The sequence below is a fragment of the Chaetodon auriga genome, chromosome 15 (assembly GCF_051107435.1).
Source record: "Chaetodon auriga isolate fChaAug3 chromosome 15, fChaAug3.hap1, whole genome shotgun sequence".
Lineage (NCBI taxonomy): Eukaryota > Metazoa > Chordata > Actinopteri > Chaetodontiformes > Chaetodontidae > Chaetodon > Chaetodon auriga.
Genome location: NC_135088.1, coordinates 4,461,673 through 4,487,668, shown reverse-complemented (window position 1 = coordinate 4,487,668; position 25,996 = coordinate 4,461,673). Strand labels below are relative to the sequence as shown.

General features: G+C 45.2%; 1 protein-coding gene across 6 annotated transcripts in view; it reads left to right on the top strand.

Moving 5' to 3' along the window:
* Nucleotides 1-25,996, top strand: part of ncam1a (neural cell adhesion molecule 1a) — a 235,374-nt gene that overhangs the window by 68,881 nt on the left and 140,497 nt on the right. The gene's annotated exons all lie outside the window — the stretch shown is intronic.

The following is a 25,996-nucleotide window of genomic DNA, read 5'->3' as shown; positions in this document are numbered from 1 at the left end:
AAGACAACTTTGCTTTGCATGGGAGCTTTGTACAACACCAACACAAACTCCTTCCTTTCATTTGCAGGAGCAGCTGTTTTTGTTCCTCTGCCGTCCTTTCTGAAGACGTTGCCCTCTTGCTCTCAAGCTTTTGCTCACAGGAAATTCAGCATTTTCTCTGTTTCTGTGCAGAGCAAGAAAACTGGACCACTAAAATGACTGGGCTTCATTTAGTATGGAGAGGATCTGCAGAGGATGAGTTCTGTTGATTTTGGTGACCTCTGATGTTCTGCCAGATGCCCCTTTGTCCAATGCTTTGGATTCCTCTAAACTTCTCTGTGGATATTCGTTTTCTGAGGGGGATGAGTCTTTATTGACCCTCTGCCATTTCCCTGATTCCCCTCATCACGCCACAAACACAGAAAATTAAAAACCCACCTTGCAGATTGCCCTGAAATTAACCAAGCGCGTTAATACTGGCCATCGTAGACTTTCCTCCAGCTCCGCTCTCAGGACGAAATGTCAGCTTTGCTTATCTGATAATCTGCTCATGAAATTCGCCCCTAACCCCTTTAATTCTCACGATCCTGTGTTCTTTAACTCCGAGCTGAGGACAAACTTAACAGTCGTCACCTCATAATATTTCCATCAGTCTGTCGTGCTGCATCATGAGTCTTCGTATTCTGGGCTGTTGTAAACCTCACAGCCTGCCTGAGCTGTTGGTGCACTCGATGCATGTCGGCCCATGTGACGTATCTCGCGTTGCCTTCGCTGTGGTGACTCACTGGTTTGCTGTGACTCCAGTATGTTTTCTGAATTTTGCAGATTTGATTGGAGTGTGAGTTGTTCTTTGTGTCAGGTTGATTACGTACTGAATAATGCTTGTGCTTACTGAAGTGTTGAAAAGACTATAAAGCTTATTGAATCATTATTGTATGTATATTTTCATTGTTCTAGTGATAATCCCAGAAAATAACATTCATTTCTTTTTGCTGAACAGTCTTGGCACAGCCGGCGCAGCAGGTCTTCTTTATTCCAGCTGATTGTTATTGGACTGGATTTGTTCTTTTCATTTGGCAGCACTTTGTAACCTTGTTTGGGAAAATACTGCACATGCTTGCTTACTTGTGCTTGCTTTGCACACTCTCATACTGTTAACTTAAGGTGCCTCTCACACGTCTTCTACGATCCACAGTCACAGTGTCGTCTCGGCCTGATTATGTAACATGAGTCAATACGGCGCCTATAAAACTCGGGGCAGTTTTCATGCTTTGTGTTTGGAGGAAAAAACGTCTTTGTTCCTCGAGGCAGGCTTAATGGCAAAATGTTTTACTTATCCTCGGCATACCATAATGAACAGAGAGCGATATTCCACTTAATTTGATGTTGTTTGTGGCGTTTAAAGCTCTGTAACTGTGAGGACGAGATGTGTAGCTTTCCTCATAAGACCCGGACAGATGACAGGTCCAGGGCGTTACGCATTAGGACATTTCATGGTGTCACGTGTGACCTGGGGATTGATAAAATCTGTAAGTTTGAATGCTGCAGCCGTTGCTGCTTTGTGTTGACCACCACCCACTGATCCACCCGTTCAACCCCGTTCTACTTGCCCGTTTGTGCGTCAGCATACGCGCAAGAAAAAAAGCCTTTTCTGAGTCCTTTTCTCTTTTTCTTTTTTGTACCATTGTGCTGTGGAAGGTCTAAAGGACTCATTTGCATATTATGTCCCTCCTTTTCAGTGCACTGACCCCTCTGATTTATGATGACCCTATAAAAAGCACAACTGTCAGGCATAGAGGCAGCGCTGACAGATGCAAATTGCTTCAAGGATTTATTGATGAAACCACTCCTTTACAAGGTAGTGTCTCAATGCATTGGAAGGCATCCACATCCATAGATTTCCCCTGGTAGCCATTGGTTTCCATTAATTTTACAATGCTATAACAATAACTGTGATACTTGCTTATGATAAGTAATCTGTCACAGGGAATAATTGATTTGTTTTTGTTCAATTCAGACACAGCGACTGAAATACGTTGCCTTCATGAGATCTGATGTCAGAAATTCAAGCCCAGAAAACAAAGATGAAGCAAATGAAAAAGGGAGGAATAAACATGAATGTGGTCCTTTCCTTCACTATAAAGACTGCAGTCGTGTTCAGCAGCGAGCTCAGATTCTCGAGCTCAAGTTTCCCCGCTGTGGGATTAAAAAAGGATTATCTTATTGCTTAAGTACAATAAGTTTCGAGTCTTCGCAAGTTGATTTTATCGCAGAGATCAACTGAACCCTGGAAAACTGCCAGTAATGTAAGAAACCAAGCTGAAAAAAATTGAGGTGTGCTTTGGAGCACACTCAGCAGTGATGTGAAGTACATGGAATTGAACAGTTAATGGCCTGAACAGCAGAAAGTTACCAGCCTGGTCTTTTCATCTTGTTGCACAGCACACCTCACGTGTTCAAACAGTGGATTTACTCAACCTACAGCCCACATCGTGAAGGAACTCAGCCCAGCTCCGACTCTGGCTGTCTGCCGTTCTATGAGCTATTGGATGGGCTCATGCTTACCTAATAGTGATGAATGGTTCAGGCCACCATGGCAGCCAAAGGCTAAAGGAAATCAGTAGCCAGCAGCGATGCAGTTCATGAAACCAAAAGCTTTCCATCTAGGTTCTGTCGTGGCCTCACACCTCATCCGTGCTGGTCTTGTTCTGGTTTTTGGACATTTTCAGAGGTTTTTATGCAGTGTCTCTGCATGCCATGTACAGCGTGTCTGTTCAAATGGTTGCCATGTAAGATTAGGTACAGCCCTTTTTGTTTTATTTGTAACATGACAGAGCTATTGGCTTGCCGTCTTACACAAAGGTCAGTGGGCACGAGGGACCTGAGGCTGACTTCTAGTTAAAGTCAACAGCCATGCCTTCTCAAACGTCACGGGGCTCGTTGTAGACGTCCATCTAAACGAGCCGAGGGAAGAAAAAGCCGATCTTGCACATGCTAGTTATTCCATTGGGCTCTCGAGAGGTGTCCGAGACGCAGAGCAGGTGTTCTGCCTGGAATAAAAAGACAAACACTGCAGCAGATCCTCATTTGTGTTACTGGGCTGATGCTGCATTGCATGTTCCTGACATACGTGTCAGAGTTACGTGAGGACGTGTTTTAAAGAGTGCAGTCAACGCACGGCTTATTTAGCTTCTGCACAGAAATGAAGCTGCGCTTGAACGCTGCTCTTATCTCTGGCTCAGAAACTTAAAATACACTCTGCATCCACCATAAAACATCAAAGTCAAGTCTTTTCCCTTCGCTGTCGAAGGTGTTGGCTCGAATCAATTACTCACTTGCACCCCGTTTACCCAGCTGGCACCCTGTCATTAAAAGTCCACATGTTCAGACACAGCATCGCCGACTTCAGCCTGAGTCACTCTGATTAGAGCCGTCTGCCGCGGTCTAATCTGTGCCTATGTAAATATTGTAATTTCACTAATGTACTTTATTTTTCTCCCTCCTCCCATGTGCTGATCCGGAACGGCCTTCCTCATCTCTCATATTAAGGTAAGAGAACTTTATGCTCCTAACGTTCTTCTTGTAGGAATTCCTGAGTAATTTCCTGGAGCTTTTCTGTGAAGCCAGAACACTACAAAACCCACCACGCTGACCCACAGCATTCACTGCTCCAAGATGTCCTTGAAACCACACAAAGTCTGTAGTACATACCGTACAGGCAGCAGCCAGTTCACTGAGTATTAGTGTATCGGCTGAGGGAAAAGGTTATTGTCTCTGTTCCCAAAATCTGCCTCTAAACCTCCTCACACAAGTTCAGAGAGGAGCGTTTCACTGCGGGTTCGGCGCCGCGCTCAGCCTTACAAGAACACTGTACCTTGAGCGTCTTCATCCTGCTGGCTCTGTGGGAATTTATGATGTTCAAAGGAGTCCTAGTTTAGCTTCTGCGGCATCATTTTAAGCAGAGAGGAGAAATCTACCCTCCACCTTTTTTCATCTGCTTCTCTCATCCTCTGCAAATGCCACTATTTGACTGTGGAAGTGGAGAGCAGGTGTTTTTTGTATGTTTTTCTCTGATTAGCAGCGCCTGCCTGGAACTCTGTTTTCCCTCAGACGAACGGTGGAGAGCTTCAGTTGCTGAATAACAAGGCTGTTTACTCTGTGGTGGCAGTAATGTGTGTTTACCCTTGAACGGCTGTCATTAGGTTAAAGCTGTCAGGCCACAGGAGATGTCTCTGACTCTCTTTGTTTGATGTTTCCTGTGAAAAGTAAACTAAGTGGATTTAAAAAAAAAAAAATGCAAAATCGTTTCTATAAAATCTATTCTGGGCTCATTTCACCTCCACACCATTCACATCAAAAATCGTGCCCCAGAATCAGCTTGACGTTCTGTTTCCATAAATCATGTGAGAATTTGCTTTTTACGGTGGACGTGCTCCAGAATGTGAAATGGGAACACCTGAAATGATATTCGCTCAGCTGTGTCTTGTTTTCAGACAGCGCTCAGGCTCTATCTTACATCCCTGGAACATGAATGTGTTCATATACTGATTTTCACTGTGAAAACCTGAAGACAGACAGAGAAACAAAACAATTTAAACCCGACTTTGTGCAGCTCAGCAGCACCGACATGCCCGCTGATGGCGTATCTGAGTCGTCTACCCTGAAAAGATCAATACTTGACATGACTGGTTAAAGCTGCACTGTATCTGCCCCCCCCCCCCCCCCCAAAAAAAAAAAAACAAGCGTGGGATTCAAAGTGTTCATGTTCCTGGAAATGGATTCCATGCCATCCCTATAATTTACTCTTTAAAATTAAAACTTTACAGGTCTGTAACTGCTGCGTTGATTACCGTTTTAGGACATTTAAAAGGGTCAAGCAACGCTCAGAAACCCCGTGTTGAGCTCATGGTAAGAGTGGAATCAGATGCAGCGCTGTGTGTGGGTCAGATGAGAATCGGCCTCGGAGGTGGCTGGGCGGCCGTGGAGCAGTGCTGGATTGAAGGAGCTGTATGTGTGAGCGCACATGTGGCCTCGCGTGACCTACTTGTTTGTCCTCCTTTCCAATTCTCAAAAGGTTAGATTGAAATTCAGGTTAGGATTTGCTTTTGGCTGAAGGCAAGTGAGGATTCATTGTCTCTACTCTAACAACTCACGGTTCAGGCAGGCCAAGACCGCTGTCGGTTTAATAATATTGCAACACAGGACTGGGCAGACAAGCCGGAATGTATTGCATTTCAATATCCACCTCCATCTTACCCACATCTCTCCTCCACTTCTATTATTTTGCAATCTTCAGAATTATCATAACGATAATCACATGGTGTTCTGGTTTAATGAACCTCCCCAGTAGGCAACAGCGTGCTGTTTTAGAAATTCCAATATTTGAGTGCGGAGCAGCGGCGTGTTTGCTGCAATGTACCCGAGAGCCTCGCCGGTGACTTACAGGGTTGTGCTCTTCTGTCTGGGAGGAGATGAGAGGGAAGGTGAGGATGGAGGGAGCAGCTTAGAGGACATGTTAAATGCAAATATCTCTCCTCCCGTCTCCTGCGCTCTTGCAGAAACAATAGGCTGGATTCTGTTTGACATGGATGAGCAGTACGCACTCCCCCTCTCCGTCTCTGCCTCTGTCTTCCTTCCTCTGAATATATTTCACAGCTGTCCAAGAGGGCTGAGAGGGAACTTACTGCAAATATTAACAGTCTGTAGCTGTGCCTTTTGTGGCAAACTGTTCTAAAGCCACAGAGGCTTAGAGGACAAGATAGAAATGCAGTCCTAAGACTAGCTAATACAGGTTTGGTAATGAGGGGAGGAGGAGGGCTGAATTAATGCCAGATCCACGTCACATTGGAGGGAGTGGAACAGGATGGCATTTCATGGCCATCACTTGAAAGTATTCAAGTGTTTCACTCGCTGGGTTTCATCCAGGTGCCAGACAGATGGCTGCTTCTCTGTAAATGTGACTTGACGTGACCCAGGAGGGACGTAGATGATATTCATAGGCATGTCAGATGGATATTTGCTCTTTATAAAAAGATTAGTAGTAAAGTCAGTTCCCCTAAAATCTGTTGGACCAAGCTGACTGAATTCTCAACTTCTGCTTTCAAAGGCCGTCTGTTCTAGTCCTGGTTCAGGTCTCAGTAACTAATTTCACTTGTGGTGTGAGCCTTGGCAGCGATTTTGGGGATTATTGTTCCATTACTGACTGCTGCTGTGGTAGTTATTGTCTGCTTGTCCCACCTCAGTCCATCCATTCCCAAACCGGCTTATTCTGGTTTCAGTAACTTTGATTTCCCTTCAGGAGATTGTCTTCTTTTGATGTCCTCCCTGCAGAGTGTCTCTACTAATGAAAATAATGATGTAAAAGACAAGAACCCTTCAGATCGTCATCAAGGAAACACGAGCAAAGGATCAACTAAAGCTTAAATCAAACGCTCCTGACGGCGAGTGAGAGGAAGTGTTCACGAGAAGCTTTTTCTCAGAATGGACAGAACACAGCCAACATCTGCAAAACAGTAGAAACGAGACGTAGACACAGTTTGTCTAACTGCTGCCTTTTCATTTCTCTTATGCTAATTTTTTAGTTTCTTCATGTGTCTTTAATTAAAATAATATAGAGGCTTCAGGCCCTTCTTTATTGCAGTTGCAACTTGTCCACATTGTGTTTGAAGCGACAACGAAGCGAAACACCTTTTGAGTTGAACTGTGGACCTGCATGTGCAGCCGCAGTGACCCTGAAGCTGAAGATAGCATTTTGTACCCCGGCTATAGAAGATGAGAGCATGAGGAAGGTCATTTCTTCCTTTGCTTCCTATTAATTGGAAGTTAATTTTGCTTCATTTGGCAGTCAGCTTTCATCCACACAATGTGGGTATTTCTCCCCGCGGTTTGAAAGAAGTCGACGCAGCCCAGACGTCAGAAGCTCTTTTCAGAGGCTTGTGGGTGAAGTCGCAGATGCTGCTTGTTTTTCTGCACTTTATGATGTAGACCTTGTAGATGTTTTCCTCGATCTTTAATCAGAATCTCCATTTATATTAATGCGTACGTGTGTCCTCTCAATGAACTGCACCTCGGCTCTGTTTGACTGCGTCGTTTTTAGGCTCTGTGAAGCCACCTTAATTAGAAAACGTATTGTTCTGAGCCGGCAACACAAACTGGAACGGCAGAACTAAATGAACCAAGGTTCAGATGTTCTACGTGCTTCATGAATAGATGCAGGTCTATGTTACATGCATTACAATGATGTTGAGTCACATGATAACTGGATTAGTTTCGAAATTCACACAGTCGCACATAGTCTCTAGCAGTGTCTAATGACTGCAGCTCTCCCACCAGCCCCCCGACTCTGCAAGGCCTCCAACCAGCGAGAGTCTGAGGTGAATACATTAGAAGATGGAATGGAGAAAGAGAGCAGCACAAAAGATGTCTGTAATGCAATAAGAATGAATAAAGGGCTTTTTAATGAGGAGGCCTCCCGTCCTCTGACGCTGCCTCTGCCAATCCAATTGTTTCATTATTCTGAGTGGGAAGTAAGAGCAGCAGGGCTTCAGAGATGGGTTTACCGGAGACTGAGGTTAACAAGGTCAAAGCGCGATCTAATCACCAGTCAAAAGGATATTGTTCTGATTTTACATCATGTAAAGGTCAGCCTCTACCTTCTGCTCCCACAGCAGCTACATCCGCTGCACTGGTTAGTGTTTGGATTACCTCAGCGTGCAGTCAGAGACGCTCAGTGCGTCAACTGTATTAATCTTAAACCAAATTTTCCTTGAACCTCAAAGTGCCAGTGCAGCGTCTGTGATGTCAGCCATTTGTGAAGTGAGGTTTGAACCGAAAATCCAAACTTGGTCAAAGGGATGGAAGCTCTGACGCAGCTGAGGTGGAATGTGCGAGCATGTGAGGCTGGGTGGCTGGCAGCGATAGGCTGAGGCATCTGCCAAACAGGCAAACACAGCGTAAATCATCCCTCTGTTTAAGGCTTAGTATCTCCTCAGAGGAAAAAAAAAGAACTCAAAATCAGAACCGTACCACCTCTGTGAGGCAGTTTTCAAGTGTAAAACTCGTGCAAACTCATTTTCCTCCCTTTGTATTAGTTCTGGGAAGAGCTTCCAGGTGTACCGAGCAGTCTTTGGGGTCACCACTGATGCAATGTTTGGACTTCCTGCCATGTTTCATGTCATGTAACATCAAGTACAAAGACACCCGGGTTTCATGTGTGTGGCGGTTCTGTAACAGCAATTATGGGCAGCGCTGTTAGGCAGAGTTCCTCCATGAAGCTCCTGCTGAGTGCATCCCAACTTGTTTTCTCTGCAGTTACTTGATAATAACAACTATCTGGCTGAAATAGCTGGTCGATGATGGAAGTTTTGCAAAGCAGTTAAGATAAATCTCCACTCAAAGAAGTCCCTCGAGTCCTTCTGTGTTTTTGTAGTGGCAGCATCCTTTTGTAGATTTTAACCCGTTCATTGGAAAGGCCTCGTGCATTCACCTCACATGCGATGGGTTGTTGGAGTTGGTCTTTAGCGCTCACAGAGGAATGGAGCGTTTCATTTTGGTAGCGTGGCTGTGGGGCATGGCTGGTGTTCAACTGGATTGAGCTATCAGCCATCTTTGCCTTGTTGCACACCAGAGGGGGAGCTGTATGAATCACTCACTCACACATGATTCCCGAGTGTAAACAGGCTGCGAGTGCACGTCGAGTTCAGTGCATTAATTGGATCCTTAGCTGTGTGTCTGTATTCGTGTGTTTCCATTGCTTCATATTCTGTGAAAGCGAACGGGAATGGAATGCTGCTGCCGAGTTATCAGATGATTGTAGGATGTATTTATGGAGGGTTGCTGTACTGCTGATCTGAGAGCAGTTACTGACTGGGCGAAAGCCTGCCAGACCAAATCCAGGGCAATTTAACGAGCTATTTCTGCCTCACTTACTTTCATTTCACCTGAACTTCTAGAGGGTCGGTTTGATTAGACCTGGGTTTGAAATGACTTTTTCTGGGACACTAGCTGAGCATTCTTGAGGAGTTTCACACTGCCAGACTTATTTGCTGTGGAATATTTTGTTTATTTGAAGCTCAAACTTCCTGTGTTGACGTACGGAAAGTGAAGAATGTTCAGGGATAGCTTTGGAGTCCCACATGCCGTGTGGACGTTGAAAGAATTACAGCTCGCTGCAGTCATTGTTGTCGATAAAATGACAAATCCAGGCTCCTCGATGAAGCTTCGGAAATCTCAGTTTATGCAATTCAAGTAGTCACTTTTGATAACGAGTGCTACTTCAGTGCCAGCGTCGTGACCTTAGCGTGAAAATAAGCAGAACTTTGGTGGAACCCGGACAGCCGAGGCCTCGTATGAGTCTCATCTGAGTGAATTTTTACATGGCTGTGAATTTCACCCCTCATTGCTCACAGTGTATTCACAGTGGGGGGGGCTCACCTCGCTGCCGCTGTGACCAGAGGGAATGTTTAGAGTCTCATTTTACTCTTTCAACATACGGATGGAATGTGCGTGTTTTATTAATATGGACGTGAACAATTCCAAAGCTTTCCTTTAAATCAGGGCGACCATCTGAACGGCTGTTCCCTGAACTCTGCTGCCATTAATGGGTTTTCTGCCTGAACAAACATCCCAATCCAGCATGTGTTTTTTTTTTTTAAGCTTTCTCTTATGAAATATCAGTGAGGAGATGTGAAATGAGTGATAGGAGATAAACTTAAAACAGTATTTCCTTCGTCTTTTGAAGAGGAAAGTGTTTGATTGTGGAGACGGGGCGGGTTTGCGTCCTTGAAAAACTGATGACAGCACAGCGAAGGGGATCGCTTCACCGTATGAGGGGATTTATTGCATTTGTGGTAAATGATTTTTGGCCAGGAACCAGAATAGATTCGTCTTTGTAGGGAAAACAGTGTAGTCTGTGTATCTGATTTACAGTACGTAGGTGGAAAGGCAATGCTGTGTTTATCGCTTTTTCCCATGTGAGGTATTTTAAGTAATTGCTCCCAGTGGATGTTTCGTCTCAACTCATAAACAGAAAAAATTGGTCGCCACTTTTGTTTACGCATCCGTCTCATTTTTAGGCTTTCTCTTTCTACTCAGATAGTTCACCGCAGAACACTTTGAGGGATTTTTTGTTCCAAGGTTGAATTTTGCATGCAGATAAAAATCCTTCCTGAGCTCTTCAAAGGTCACTGAGTGCTTTGATGTTGTTTGACAGCAGCATGCACAAATAACCCCCACCTGTCCTAAGCAAGCACTTCTGACATTTTCCTCAAGCAATGGTGATGGATTGTCTGGGAAAGCAATATGCATGAGCATATCATTCCTGGGTGAGAGTCTGACCATGACAAGGCGTGTCAGAGGAGCGCCGCAGCACTTCAACCTTGGACAGTGGAAGAAATGAGGAGCTGCACCAGTCAGGATGAACTGAGATCACAGTTCATCATCTCAATTATTCTATTGTTTCAGGGAAGAAGATAAAATAAGACTTTATTGATCCCACACTGGGGAAATTCAGTCATTACAGCCTGCAAGTATTACAGAAAGCGGCACAAAAATGCTAAATGCCTTAAAAACCCTCCTGCCATAAAAATGCTATTGTCAATATTATTATGACTAAACTACTAATGTCAAATGTTGTATTGCACTTGAGAAATACTAAGTCTGTGTATATGCATAATAAATACAGTTTATAAAAATACTGATGCCAATATGGATCATAAATAGTGTTATTGCACAGTTGAGAGAAATACACAACTTAGAAATTGCACCAGATGAAATGGATAGCATGTAGCATAGCATCTATTAGCACTGATAGCAGTAGTGCAGAAGGAAGTAGGTTTCACTGCACTTTCACTTTTCTACATCTTGATTTTAATGCACGTAAACTGTCTTCACGTCTTTCCTCGGTCCCACGGTGCAGCTGTGGGGGCAGAAGGACGGCTGCAAACACGGCAGCGTCGCGAACACACAGCGTTAAAATCAGAACGTTTTAGGTGAAGCGCCTGTGACTTCACCCACCTGCTCCTGAGGCGTGGTTGTGAAATGCGGTGTTTGTGGCTCGTTGTTCGTCAGCTGAGGCTGTCGAGACTTCACTGTTTTGGCTCTCGTGTTGTTCGTCAGTCGCTGAGGGAAGAAAATCTAATTTATGGAGCTAACCATGACTGACTTCACATACTAAGACACACGTCAACACTGTTGCTTTAAATATCACCTGCGCAACTTGGCCTGACACCCGTGATGAATTCATTTCCTTCCTTCTAAAACACGAGCAGAGCAGCTTCTTGAATGTTGTGGTACATCGTTGACATACGTGCTTCGCCCTCGGTCGGCGCTTTTAGTCGTCAGTGAACTGATGTGAAAGAATTATCCTCCTTTTGTGCCTGATACAAACAAACACGGACCGTTCATCGACGGAACAACGCGCCCGACACACATGGGAAAAGAGACGCTGGCGATTGACACTCCAGCGTCTGGAGGCTGATCTGTCGTGGCTTTGTGTTTCTATGTGGAAACTTCGCGGCCTCGCTCTTATTAGGCACACACTTAACTCGCTCTCAGCTGGTGGTTGCTGGTTATGGCCGACATCTGAAAACGCACCTTTCATGTTACTTCCTTTCTGATACGCTCTAATTTGCAGTCGTCCTTCTATCCCTTTGACAGACGTCCTTTGTAAATGAATTGCATATGTAAATGCTGCATGCAGTGGGTTTGTTGCGAGGCCTCAGCAGCACACTCCTGTTACCTATGACAAGCAGAAAAAAAAAAAAAAAAAATGCCAATTTGGCGACTCTGAAATCCTTCTTCTTCGGGGAAAGCTACATCTGAGAGCCTGAGCCTGCTTTTCCTTTCTTTTATCATCATGCTCTTTTCTTATACAGTATATTGCTTCGCCTTGCATTCCCTCCCCCCTCCCTCCCATTGCTCAGTCTTCTCTCCGTCTCTTTGTTCCTCCCGTCTTTCTCTGTACTTTAACTCTGACTTTGTTCTGTTCTTTCTTCCGCTGTTTTTTCCCTCTCTCCCTCGTCGTTTCGCTGTCCCTCGTTTCCTCTCTCTGGGGGAGTTTTGGATCAGAGAGGCGTTTTGGTGCCAGGCTGCGACAATACTTCACGTTAATAAAAAGGGATGGTTGGGAGCACAGTGGGAGCTGCACAGGAACATTTTTTTTTCAGCTAGTTTGCCATGGCTCCTTCTGTTGTGGTGGGAAAGAGTTCATATCTTTTCCAGCGCCGCTCCATCATCATCAGAGGCAGCCGTTTGTGGCTGCGCTCATACTAATATTTTAGCTACTGTGGATTTATTTGTGAACTTGACCTTCTCTTAGTCAGTCGACTTTAATGAAAGAGAGGCAGACCTGGAATTGGAAACAGAGGAACAAAATTCACTAAAGTGGCCTTCAGCAGCCTTCATTCTCAGAGAGGTACCCAACAGGCTGCTACCTGCAGAATTGCCCCCGTTATTGAGTTAGTGTAACGCGCTGTGAGACCATGTAGAGGCAATTCCTCAGTCAGCTGTGCCATGATTCCGCCTTTCAAACGCCGCCGACTTTTTATTAACCTAAGTGCTACATGTCATCATGCTCATCACAACTCTGTCGGGCGTGTCGGCGAGTTAAGAGGTCCTCATTCTTACAAATCCGTGAACCCCCACCCAACCTTGACAGACTCCGCCGTTCCATTCCACCTTCAAATAACATTCGACAACATTTCCTCACGGAGGCTTTTACGTTCCCGCATCGCCTCGATTTTTCTTTTTTAGCCCATCAGAATGTATTAAACATGATCTTGAGCTCTTGAGCCGGAGTACTGAATAATGAAATGGTACCAACTGCTCGAGCTGAGTGGAGAAGCCGGTGCTGAAGTGCCTGAAGGTGCAGTTTTTCAAATGGCCATTAACTGCTGCCTCCAAAAAATACATGAATTAGTAAACGAAAATGTACGACTGTTTTCTTTTTTTGGCCCTTCCTCATTGTGTAATATGTGAATTGTTGATTGTGAGAATTCATGCACCTTCTCGGAGGTGTCACAGTAGGTTCTGTGCGTTTGATGGAAAGCGCTGAAGGTGTCAGCTCCTGCAAACCTCACAGTCCTGTAATCAATGCCTGCCTGCCGACCCAGCTTTTGAAATGTGAAATGTGTCAATGCGTGAAGACTGTGCACGGCTTCGTGTTGATCATCGGTTCCTGGTCCGTGTGGAGAGTCGTGCGGTGTAAAACATACATCGTCTTGTTGACCGGTTAAATTGCTGTAATTGAGTAAAACTCTTCCATTGCTGGAACGGCAGGATGTCAAGGTTTTGTGAAGCCTGTGTTGAAAAGAAAGACGCAGCGATGAGCTGATTTAAACAGCACATCAGCAACAGTTTTTACCTTCACCTTCGGGCTGGTTCTGCTCGGTTGGGATTTGCAGATAAATGAAAGATGGAATAAAACACGTTCAGATGTAAGTGCACATTCGAAGTGCTCTAAATAAATAAAAATCCTGCTTATCGCCGGCGCAGCGGCACACGGAATCGCTCAAGTTTCTCTGACAAGCGTGAAGCGCCACAAAGGGAGAATCTTTGTTTACATTTTCAGCGTCGGTGATAAGAAAGATGGCGTACGGCGCGTCAGAAAAAGGTGCTGCGCGCTCCCCGAACTGCAAAGTGGGAGCACTCAAAGTGTCAAAGTGGAGGTCCGTCTGCGGAGGCTAAAAATCCCACGCTCATTACTTAAAGCGGCCTGCTGGTGCTTCTCTGAAGTCAGCAGCAGCGCCGGCCATATTGTTATTCACACAGTGTGTTCAGCTGCTGAGGACGTCGTCATAGCAACTAGTAGATCTGTTGTTGCTGATGTTTGTTGAGACCAGTGTGTGTGTGTGTGTGTGCGTGTTAGAAAGGTGAGTCTGATGTCTAATTGTTGGGGATGCTGACCTCAGGGGCTTGTCATCCAAAATGCTGATGACACAATGAATCACAGCGAGGCAGCATCTCTCTCTCTCTCCCTCTCTCTCTCTCTCCCTCTCTCTCTCTCTCCCTCTCTCTCTCTCTCCCTCTCCCTCTCTCTCTCTCTCCCTCTCTCTCTCTCTCCCTCTCTCTCTCTCTCTCTCTCTCTCTCTCTCTCTCTCTCTCACTCATCCCTCTCGGGCCTCCTGTAACATTCAGATCACACCGGCTTGATTGGGATCATTAAGTCTTGAAAAGGAAGACGTCATGGAAGGAGAACAGAGGCCTGTTGTCTCCTGCCTGAAGCACAGACGTGTCTGCGATCTAAAAGCCGAATCGCTAAAAAGTACACCAGGGGAGAGTTTGATGTCTTGCATAAATCTGCATTCCAAATTATTTGTGCTTGGTTCATAGTCTTTAAGTGAGCCACTTATCCAGAAAGCATGATTTCTGTGTTTAATGTGTTTGCGGCAATTAGCAGTTGCTAAAAGAAAAGCATTTATGTAGAAGGTTTCTAAAACCTCGAACGTGGAAATGTCTGAACTCACAGGAAGTGGTTTCCCTGCTGGTTGTGCAGCGGTATTGCAGCTTGGACCAGGCCTGTGATGAACTTTGCACGAGTCTCCTGCTGCCGAAATGCAGCAGTTACGTACAGCTGCGCTTTTCCCTTGTAGTTTAAGGTCAGATCGTATCTCTTTCATATCAGCCGCAGTTCCGTCTGTCTGCTCCATCAAACGTCCACATGTAAGGACGCTCTGAAGAGCCAACGCAGGAGCAGCTCTGCTAAAAGCCAAGAAAACGACAGATTTATCAAGCTAATTATTCACAGTTGCAGCCAACTGTTGGAGTGACTTTAAGGATCAGATGATCCATCACATGTATGTTGAGAGAGGGAAAGCCAGCCATACATAGGACACCGTTCAGTCCCGCGAGCACGTCGACCAGTTCAACGCATGAATGAATGAATGGACGGACGTCTGCTCAGATTTAGACTTCAGCTCTGTCTTCAGATCTTTTCTGACACTGTGCTTACGTTGGATTCAGAAAAGATGCTGAGCATAAAAAACTTGCTTGAGCAGGTTCTAGAAATCCCATTGTTACCTGTTTTTGAACCTGTTGTCCCATGTGTTTGTGTGTAAGTGACTAATGGAGACAGTTTGATATTTGTCCAGTCTTGAGTCAGAAAGCTGTGAAACTGGCCGTGATGTAATCTCTCTGCTGTCAGTGTGCGTCCACTCAAAGTGTTTGTTTCTGCCGCTGACAGGCTCACATTGTTATTCTAAGAGTCTGACAGCATTATGGAAAGAATCCTGTTTTATTGGAGAGTCAGATCCTTTTTGTTTAACCAGAAATGTATCTCTATCTACAAACCCACCAAACTCCATTGACAGAAACAGTGATTTTAACATCGCTTCACTCAAACTCGACAGAAACAAAATAAAACACGCCAAAACCTTCTTGGTTCGCCTGTTACTGTTCCAACAATCATCCCCAGCTCTGGTCTCCTCAAAATGAAACCAATTAATTCACTGAATCAGAAGAAAAACGAGAGAGAGGACGGACATTAGAGAAGCAGCAAAACCATGTGTGTTATGACCAGAGAGATTTGAACATGTTGGACTTCGCCAGAAAAAAAAACAAACTGTAATTACCAGAAAACGCAAACCCTGCCATGCATTATGAACGCATTACTCTGTAATTTACATGTGTACATTAATAAATGAATAAAATTAACCAGCTGGTATTTCCGGTGTCAGCTATTGAGGGTCGCGGCGTGTAACTGGCTCATCGATGAATCACATCCCAAATCATGAAGAGTTCATTCTGAAAAAACATCCTGACATTTTCTGAGTCACATTTATTCTGCACAAGCCTGTCTGAGTTTTTTTTTTCTCATGTGAAGTTTATTTGTGTGAATTTCCACATTTATCTTTCGCACAAAGGATGTACATTTCACTCTCAGTCCGCAGGATAATAGCATCTCTTCAGCGGCGTTTAATGTGGAGGCTGCTCTGCGATACAAGGTTCAGCCGACGGTGCTGATGTGGAGCTGACATTGAGTTGTAGTAAACTCTCTCCGCATTCATTTCATTCAGTTTTGCTTAAACGAAATAAACATGCTCTTCATATAATCAGGATAAAGGTTATAATATCAGTCTGTTGATGCACGTTGTCTGAACTTTGAGGAGTCTTTGCTCAGCTCTGATTGGAGCGTTGACGTGCAGGTCAGGGCTCAACCAGGATTGGTCAGTTCTCTCTAAACCCCAGTTAACAACACAGTGCCCAGGCACAGCTGATGTCCTGAATGAAGGTGAAGGAAATACAAACATGACTTAAACACTGGAGCTGACGCCTTCCCCTCGCAGTACAGCAGGTGAGACATTCTGCCGTGCCGCAGACGCAATTCCTCACCTGGCTTCCCTCACGACACTGTGTGGGTTTGCAGACTGATGGCTGTGTGACACAGCCCACTTCTCCAAGATTGTTTTCTGAAACTATAATAGCAAAGGCAGTTTACATTTACTGCTCCCCCAGCCTTGAAATCATGCAGTGTGGGAGGAGGGAGGCGCTCGGGCAGGCCGGAAAGACAGTGAATGAGGCTCAGCTGAGAGGAAGCTCTGTGTTTCTGCTCCGTTTGGATAAATAATGAGCACTAATACTGCAGAGGAATGTTTGTGGCAGCGACAGCGCTGATAAAGGAGCAGCTTAGTATTATAAACTTCAGTTTAAAGTGCTCAGCTTTCATGTAACAGCACCACATGGACACATGGTACTGCTTAAAGAAGTCTGAGCAGCACTGAGATCAGCTGCACTCTGACTGAAGTCAACATGTTAAATACTATATCTCTCAACCTTCCTCGTTTCACGCACAACACGTAGATTACAAATGATTTGACAGAGTTATTAATGTCTCTCTGTGCTTCACATGATTTACGTGTGGCTCGTGGATGCCTTTAACGCCGGCGGAGTGCATGTAAGCCTGCCGAGCACAATGATCAGAGAGCTGCAGCAGCCGACCGCGGGAGGAACACTCAGTGCTTGTGAACATGTGTGCACCTCATGCATGATAATGCTCAGCGCTCCTGTGGCCTCGCAGAGAGCAGAAACATGGATCGGATCAGTGGCCCTTTCTTCTGCGCTTTTGATTCTCATAGCATGTTGCAACACGAGCTGAGTTTCCACACTGGCACGATGGTCGGACTGAAAAACAGCCACGGCGCTCTTATTTTTCCTCCCAAGAAAAACAGCGCATCAAGCTCGATCGTGTTCTGTTGCCCGGTTTGAGGCTGTGATAACATTTTGATTTGGTAATCCAGTTGACCAAAGCTCACCAGTGATGTTCTCCACTTGCCTCTCCAGTCCCAGCCCCCCGGTGAGTCAGCGCTGCAGTTCTATAAGCATCTGAAAGCATTGGGCAACATCACAGCCTCGTCAGTCAGGGACGTCTGCAAATGACTGCGACAGAAATGATTTATCTGGCTTTCACAATCTGCTATAGTTGAGGTTTGGTTGGGTTTAACTACTTTTTTGGGGCTAAAGAAAGATTGTGGTCATGCTGACTGTTGGTGGAGACGGGATCAGACCAGTGGTCTCCACAGTCCCACACTTTTTAAAGGCTTTGAGGTGGTGTTACAACATCACGGAACGTCCGCCTTTGTTTCAGGCAGACGGGTCATAACCCACATGTCCACTAGAGGTCCTTCAGGTGAGCATCAACAGACCAAACAAAGGAGCGACGCTGTCACTTTTTATGTGCGGGTGGTCTCTAACCTTTCCAGGAGGGGGAGGCTGCAGCGAGCCTGTATTTGCTTCATTTCACACTCTTGTAAGTTGAAAATATGCACCAGGCAGTGACATTTTTAGAGGTGAGCCAGCAAATCAGGCTTTCAACCTGTGAACACAAATATAGTGCAGTTATAATACGCTTGTTGATACGCTCATGACCTTCCAGGTATTAAATCAGTCAGAAAACGGCTTTATGCCTCCGCTCGGCGTGGCTCTGCGGTTTGTGACTGGCATACCACAACGCAGAGTTAATGCAACACAGTGCTCTGTTAAGCAAAGGACATCTGGTCTGGTCAGATTTAATTTTGTTTTCTGATTAATACCGCCAGCAAATTGAAGCCAACACTATGTTGTTTGGTAATTGCACGAGAGGCACCAGGAGCATTGTGATGGGGGCCAGTGATTAAAGAGCAAATAACATAAAAGCGGAACCAGCACCTTGATGATCTAATAATTGAGATGTTCCCATATGGGGTCATTTTGAGGTGTTAGGAGGTTTAATGGACTAGCATAACTGCTCGCGCCTGGGCCGCAGGATATGGCTCATAAGCCATCGGCAAGCCCTCCAATGCCCGGATCAATGAGGAACAAGGCAGCACGAGCCCATTAGTGGATCACTGCAGCTTCAAGCTGCTGTGAAACGCTTTCCAGACACACACACGTGCGCGCACACACCTCAGGAATGGCCAGCTTTATTTATCTGCTCTGTCAGATGAATCAATAGCTGCTGATTTGATAGCAAAACTGCACTGATCATCATCCATCCACACGAGCGCACCGACACGCCCACACACACCTTCCATCCTTTCAGTGTGGGCGCCTCGGGAGAGCAGCGAGCGCGAAGCCGTTCAGACGAGCCGCGGATCATGGCGGCGTCTGAAGCCCGTGGATACTCTTCGCCTTTTAAAAAACGCCGTGTGATCACGAGTTGGAGAGATACTTTGACATTTTGAATTTCAGCGCTTTCACTGAGGATCAGTAACGAAAGCTCATAATTCATTTTAGGGGAACAGCAGGACATAAACTGAAACTTTTCCCCACGACTGTGGAAAAAACTGCATTTCAGGATACCAAGCTATTACTTTCAAGAGCTCTTGAGCTTGATTGCCGTCTGCCTTTTCACCCCCGTTAAGCCTGATCTTCATTATACGGCAGTAAAAAGCCTGAAATTCAATAACCTCTGGTGGTCTGGCCCGTCTCAGGTGTGGACGCGGACATCTGCAGCATGGCTGTTCATATTATTCGCTCCGTCTTCTTCACCAAATGAGTGTCTTGGAGGTATAAGAGAAGTGCAGTAATTCCTCTCTGCATTAGCTCAGTGATGATACATTTTTCAGAAGCTAAATTTAAGCCTTTAAAACCCTGGAATTAATGAATGTGTGAAGTAATACATTTCTTACAGTAATAATGATAGATTTTCTGACTGTGGGTGGTCTGATTTAAGATTATGGTCTGCTGGCAATGCTTGTTGGCCGAAATCTGGCTGGACAGACCACTTTATCTTGGCTGAGCGTTGACAAGGACTCGTATAATATTCCAGTGTCGGTAACAGGATAACGTTGTTTTAATGTGGCCATGTTTGCCTGAAGGTAGTTTGGGTTATTTGGCACGGTGTGGCACATTTCTCTAGATGCTGCCACCCTTGCCAGTCCATGCAAACACTGATTTCCAGTGCAGTCTCTCAACTCTGCCAGCCCACCATGACGGCACAGTTAGCACAGCTTTGTTTGGAAAACCACGTACCGACGGTTTCCAGAGCTGGACTTTGTGCCTGCGGCGGGGTTTGGTTACCCGGCTAAAGGTTACCTCGCTGGCATTTGTAAATGAGGTCAGTTCTTTCTCGCTGAAATCAAATACAATCTATTTCTATGTAAACATATCCAGTATGAGGAGGATTTTCTCCTGATAAATGTTTCTATACTGAGTATCTTTCTTAGAAACCAGAAATGATGATAAGATAAAGGCTGAAAGACCACGATGTCCGAGTTGAATGTTGTGGTGAACTTCCTGCATCAACAGAAGGTTTTATTTGTAGTTAGTGTGGTTATTCAAGAAAAGAAAGCTGGCAAGAGAGCAGAGTCAAACCCCGTTAGGATAAGACTTCATTCAGCAGAATCAGGTCAGATGGTGGCAAACAAGCTTTATTATTTCACCACAGCTGTACAGCCTTCGTTTATTCAACAGTCCTGCTAAATATTGTCACATAGGAGAACAGAGTTTAGTGCAGAAAGTGTAGAAACGGCATCCAGCTACAGCTGATTTCCACAACACAGGAGCACACTCTGTATTGTCTTCAGAGTTTCGTCTGTGTCCTTATTTGTCCACCAGTAGACCGGTCAGAGGACACCCAGACGTCCTGCTCAGAAAATCTCAGTTCAATCTCAAGTTTATGTTATTAACGTTGCACTCGGCGTCACCCCTGTTCCCTGTGCATCCTCGTATTTCCTGATAGGTTCATGTCCCTGGTCTGCTACTTGGATGATAGTGCAGCTCTCGACCAGGACCCAGAGTTGGTCAGAGCCACCCTTCAGATCCAGACAGAAGGGTCAGTTGGACAGAGTCCATTTGGCAGCTGAAATCGTGTTAAGAGCAGCTGTACATGCGGGATGTCGTCAGCGAAACAAAGGATGAGCTCACGGTGAATTTGATTATTCGTAATTCGGTCGTTGCATGTCAGGCCGTACTGGAATTATTCATTTTAAAGCACCAACAAAGGCACCGATGCACCAATGCTTCGTGCAGCATCCAGTGGTATCACAGTATTATTTTCCATGGACTTCATTCAAATGTATTAAAAGAGCTTTTTCTAATGAGTGAAAAAGCAGCTTTGAAAGGAAAATGCTCTCATCTACTTGAACTAGTTCTACTCAGCAAGCATTCAGGGACCCACAGGACTCGTATAGTGACTTGCAATTTGCTTATAAAGACTGGACTTAGACATCCCCCAAGAGACGTACAAACATCTCTGGATCCAATTATCTGAAGAGAAGAAAAGCATTTGCAGCTGTTTTAAAGTTAAATGACTGGATGCTGTGCATCCATGATGACTAAGAACCAAGTCGAACACACTTCGACTCCTTGCAGTGCTTACTCTTCGACACTTGGACTTTTTTAATGCTCCAAATTGACCCTTCACCTCCGTTTAGTCCTTCGGCTTCAACTGCAGTTTTCCAGAATTATGCAAAGAAATAAGATGTTAAGACAGCAAGTTCAGCTCCTTCAGTTGGTTTGTCTTTAAAATCTCTCTGTATTATTAATCCTAAATGGTCCATTTATGATATTTGGATGACGTTTCTGTCGTCTTGTCACTGATTCTACATTTGAGACGTCAGTGATCCTTTGCATTCACTAAACCGTGAAGGAAAAATGTGTCCAGCATCTGTGCATTTCTCATTCAACTACTTTCACATTTATTGCGAGTAAACGCTGGATTTTGTGAAGGTTCGGCCGCTGCATCGATCAGCGCGTCCTCTCTTCTGTTTGCCTCGGCTGCTCTTTGAAAAGGCTGCACTTTTACGACAAAGTGACTCTGAGGAACGACGACGCCGAGACATGGAGGAAAGCATGTGGAGGTGACGCTCGCGCCAAGGCTTGTGGGGGCAGTCTGAGTCGAGGTTAAACAGATTCTCTATAAATAAGATGCCTGGCTGCTCCGTGTGCGCCGCTGTTTAAAGCGCAACCTCGATTCTGCTGTAAGATTTTCACCAAGATGTAAAAGTCAAAATATCTTCTTAACATTAAAGATGTGTATGAGCCGGTTATTTATGGAGCGCACATGTCAGGAGTGATGCGTTTGCTCTTTTTTCATCAAGTTCAGTGTCTGGATAAACACATTTTGTTCCACCACTGACAGCATCTGTCATCATGTGGAGTTCCTCTGTGTACTTATGGCTTTAACTCTTAACTGGTTCCCCCTCCTATAGATTAATACTGTACATCAGATCAATACGTCCATCTGTCAGAGCAAACAAAGGCAGGCCTGAAAATGCAGCCGCTATTGACTCTGTGCCTGCCTCTCACACACTCGTGTGTGTTCTTTTCTGTCTGAATATGGAACAGCCAGGATCAATATTTTTCCATTAGTAACAGCATGGAGATTGGACGGCTGCGTGGTCACAGATGGGCGAGCTGCAGAACAATGGGCCGTGGCTGCAGCCACTTAGTTAATTACAAGATATTTGGTTTAATTCCCCCCCTGAGGACCCAGAACAGTGAATGTTAGGCTGACGTCTCTTTGACAAACAGAAATACTGCTTCTGTTGTTTTTTCAAGCCTTTTTAACATCCTAGCAGGAAGGATGCTGGTTTTAGTCATTCAGTATTTTATTACGATCCCAGAGAGCCACCGGAAAAAAATAATAATATTAAAAGACAATAAGTGCTGCAGAAAACAGCGAGAAAAACAACCTCGGAAATAAAACCCAGGCAATCCTCCTCGTTCTCGCCCAACTAAGAGTAAAGACTGGAAAATGTGTCATTTCATCTGCGCAGTGATGATGTTTTGATCCGAACGCTGAAGCAGTGAAGTGCCCATTGAAAGAACAGACATTGGTTTACTTCAGTGAGAGAGCGGCTGGTCCTGAAACGTCTGAAGGTTTAATAATGTGTGCAAAACACTGGCGTCACCCCTGCTGTCTGAGTGGCTTATAGTCGCACACATCAGCTCCACAGAAAGGGACGAAAACAATCAAAGAATCTCGAAGTCGATCTTAATGATCTTAATGAGCTTTAATTAGCATAGTCATGCATAGAAATAGCCTCAGCCACCCTCACTGTGATGCGTTTCAGCTACTGGAAGAATAATTGGCTGCAGTGAAGATTTCTCTCCAAACTCGGTTTCCTGCTTTCTTGTGTGCATGTTTTCTGGAGAAGCTTTTGATGGAGCTCGGTTTGACCTGGTTTTCTGCAGAGGACCAGGACCAGGAGCTGTCTTTGAGTATAAGGCTTAGAAACACTTTTATCAGATGACTGTTGTCATTCGCGATGTGACCTTTATGAGCAACACAAGTGACTCATCACTCAGCCGAGTTTCTGTCACACTGCATTGCTTTTGTTTTCAGATCAATATTGGTTTTTAGAAAGGCACGCCACATAGCATCGAAACACTATCGCTGCGTTCCCTTCAAGGACACATAGTGCGTATTGAGGGAGACGCTGCACATGCGCTACATTGGGAGAAGACGATTAAATAAGCAGGCCCGGTGGAAGCGTTGATGTAAATCCAACGAGGATCCCAGAGACACCCAGAAAACACTTTAATCCAGCGAGCTCTGGTGTGATGATTTCCAGCGTCCTCTGTCTTTAACATGTGGAGCGTTCCTCGCCGTTCTGCTGTGTCTTAAAATAATCTGCCGGCTGCAGCAAAGCTCGCAGCGACGACAGGAAATGGTTTGGTACAGTAACAGATGTGTCTGCGCCATTTAAACGTGTGTCTGACTGTCGGTGCTCGTACGTGTGACTGTGAAGGTGTGAACTTTGAGCAGTGGTTACCTGTGGACCTGCGTGCGATCAGTCTCTGGCCGAACATTAAGGCGTTTTTGTTGTTTAAATTCTCTCAAATTGTCCCAAATCCCTCAACTGTAATGTGGAAGATCCGTCGAACCAATACTGATAATTGGAAGATCAGTAGAAGAAAATGCCTGCTTGGTTCTAATTAATGAAACGTTTTGTGGCGCTCCTGTGAGTCGTTCGGCACCTCGTCCATTATTATCTCGAGTCATCTCAGTCATTTGAGTGTTTTAGCAGAATCAAAGGCTCTTGTTGGAGGGATGAGGTGCAAATTGGACTCTTAATGAGGCACCTATTTGAGATTTTACAATAAGAATACAGAGCCGGATAACAGGGATTCACCGTCCGTCAGCGGCGTCATATAATGCTGAGGTGCTTGTCATTAGGACAAAAGAAAAGAACGCCGACCCGTGTTATCCAGCCTGTTCAAAGAGGAGTTTTGGGGGGGGTGACGAGTTTCTCGAAGAGTGGAGATAATCTGATTAGTAATGTGATACGCTGCCGGAGGGAGGGAGGAGGCAATGAGGCCTTCTGAGGATAGAAAGTGGCGCACATCTCTCCTCACATCTCTGGAAAAGGAGGACACACCATTTAAGTAGCTAAGTGGTGCATTATGGGAATGATCGACAACAGGCACAGTTTTGGGTTTTTGGTCCTTAAGAGGGTTTTATAATTTCTATTTGTGGGATTCTCCACTGTGCATACTCTGGCCGGCAGGGATTGGCACTTCAGCTGTTTTTCATCTTTACATGAATATTTCTGAGGTACATAAATAGTGTGCTATTATCAAACTGGCCAATTGTATAACCGCACAACACCACCTCTCACATTTTCTGGATTGGCGTGACGCCAAAGTGATTTTCACCGTCTCCAACGAGCATCAGAAAGACTGACACTGTTCTTCTCAGGCCTGCAGGCAGTGAACGGCAGAACGTTTGACAAAGAGCTCTGGCTTGATTTTCCCTCAGCGTAGGGTTAAAGATGCCGCTTGGCCATTTTAGACAGCAGGAAAACTTTGACAGCTGTATGCGCAGGCAACTTTGAGGCCATCATGTCGAACGTTGTTTATTTGGTCTGTTTTTTATCAGCTTTGCTCAGCCACAGAAGAAACCAACAGGACAACAGCCCTTTAATCCTGCCCAGTGGGGACGAAGAAGATGTAGCTGGAACCTTCAGCATGTAAACCGTCTTTGTCATGGATGTTATCAGCTCGGGGCACAAGGCCTACGTCCAGTGTGCTCGGCTGTGCAGGGAGGGGGGTTCGAGCTATCGCGTGGGACAATCCAGAAAATATCCAGTTATTAGATGATCCTTAATGGCTGCAGCTAGATAAGAATGTTAGGTTTCACCTTTCGCCAGTTTTCATTTTCATGCCACGATGTCTTTATTTAATTTATCAAAGGCCATCAGATGAATCAGCCTCAAAGCGCCGCTTCACTGCTTCTGCCCTTATGAGTCCAGCTTTAGCTCTCCCGACTTTTCTGCCATCTTTTCCCACCAAATCTGCGACTGCATAAAGACTTACTTCTATTCAGAGTGAGCAAGAAACAGCTCACCGAGGCTCCTGTTGTCATTCTGTGTTTGTTTCCTGAGCGTCCAAAGCTGATTTATTATTGGGATGGCATTTGCTTTGTTTGCAGGAATATTAGCGACATTAATGAATGAATTATGGCCCTTTAACATCATCTCCCCGCACGAGCTGTTTCTGCAAATCAGACAGTTTTTGCGTCACAGGTATTAAACACTTGAAGCAGTCAGTAAAGGTCAGGAGTTTTCTGCATAATGTTTGTATTTGACTTCTCCACGAGCAGAGCCGAGCTGCATGTGGGCTCAGGCTGCTGTGCTGCGGGCGCGATGGAGGCGCCGGCCCCCCAGACGGGCGGCTGACGTTAGAAGTCCTCTGCACGAGCTGTTAATGTTGTCCTCACAGGCCTTTTGGCGTCTCAGTCCGTCAGATTTCCACAGCTCATTTACAGGCGTGTGAACCTGGTTCTTCCTCAAGCACGTCCTGCAAACAGGAAGATTGTGTTCAAGTGTCGAGAAGCTGTGAGTCGGCAGAAAGTGGATCAGTTCACCAGTACGTCCCAGTGACTGCAACCACCAGTCCCACCAGTCAGCAAGTTCCAGCTGTCATTGTTGTTTTTAGTGTTTCTGGTGATGAAGAAAAAGTTCCTAAAAGTTTTGTGTGTGGATCAAAACATGACTCAGAGTTTATGAGCCTGGCTGCAGCATCACTTTAGAGAGAGAGAGGAAAAAAAAAAAAAGCCGTCTCATGCTGTCTGACCCTGCTTTAGACTGGCTCCATTCATGCATGTGTGTGTGTGTGTGTGTGTGTGTGTGTGTGTGTGTGTGTGTGTGTGTGGCAGGGTTTAGAAATGGTACATCTATTCTATATTCCAGTTTCCTCTGAAAATGTTTGCTTCCGGATGTTGTCTTCCCATGAATCGAGGGAGGAATCCCCAAATACCCAGATGAAAGATGGCTGCCAAAGTGAATATTTCTCCTGATTTATCTGAAGCAGAGGGAGCGATACCCTCGCCTGGCTTCCTCCCTTCCAGCGATGGTATAAAACGCTTGTTTCCAGCAGTGTGTTTGTGTGTGATGTTGCTGTTACGTTAGAGCTTTTTATATTGTGTCTTTTGCATTTGTCGTCTGCAGATTTCCTTTTGGTGTCTGCTTTTTGGACTTATGAGCTCCTTTATTTTAATTTGGAGATGCTAATCTACGACCCTAATTCTGTTAAAGTTTTAAATCAGAACAATCACGCAGTGCAATCACCTGTTCATCTCCGGTCATGTGTTCACAAAGTG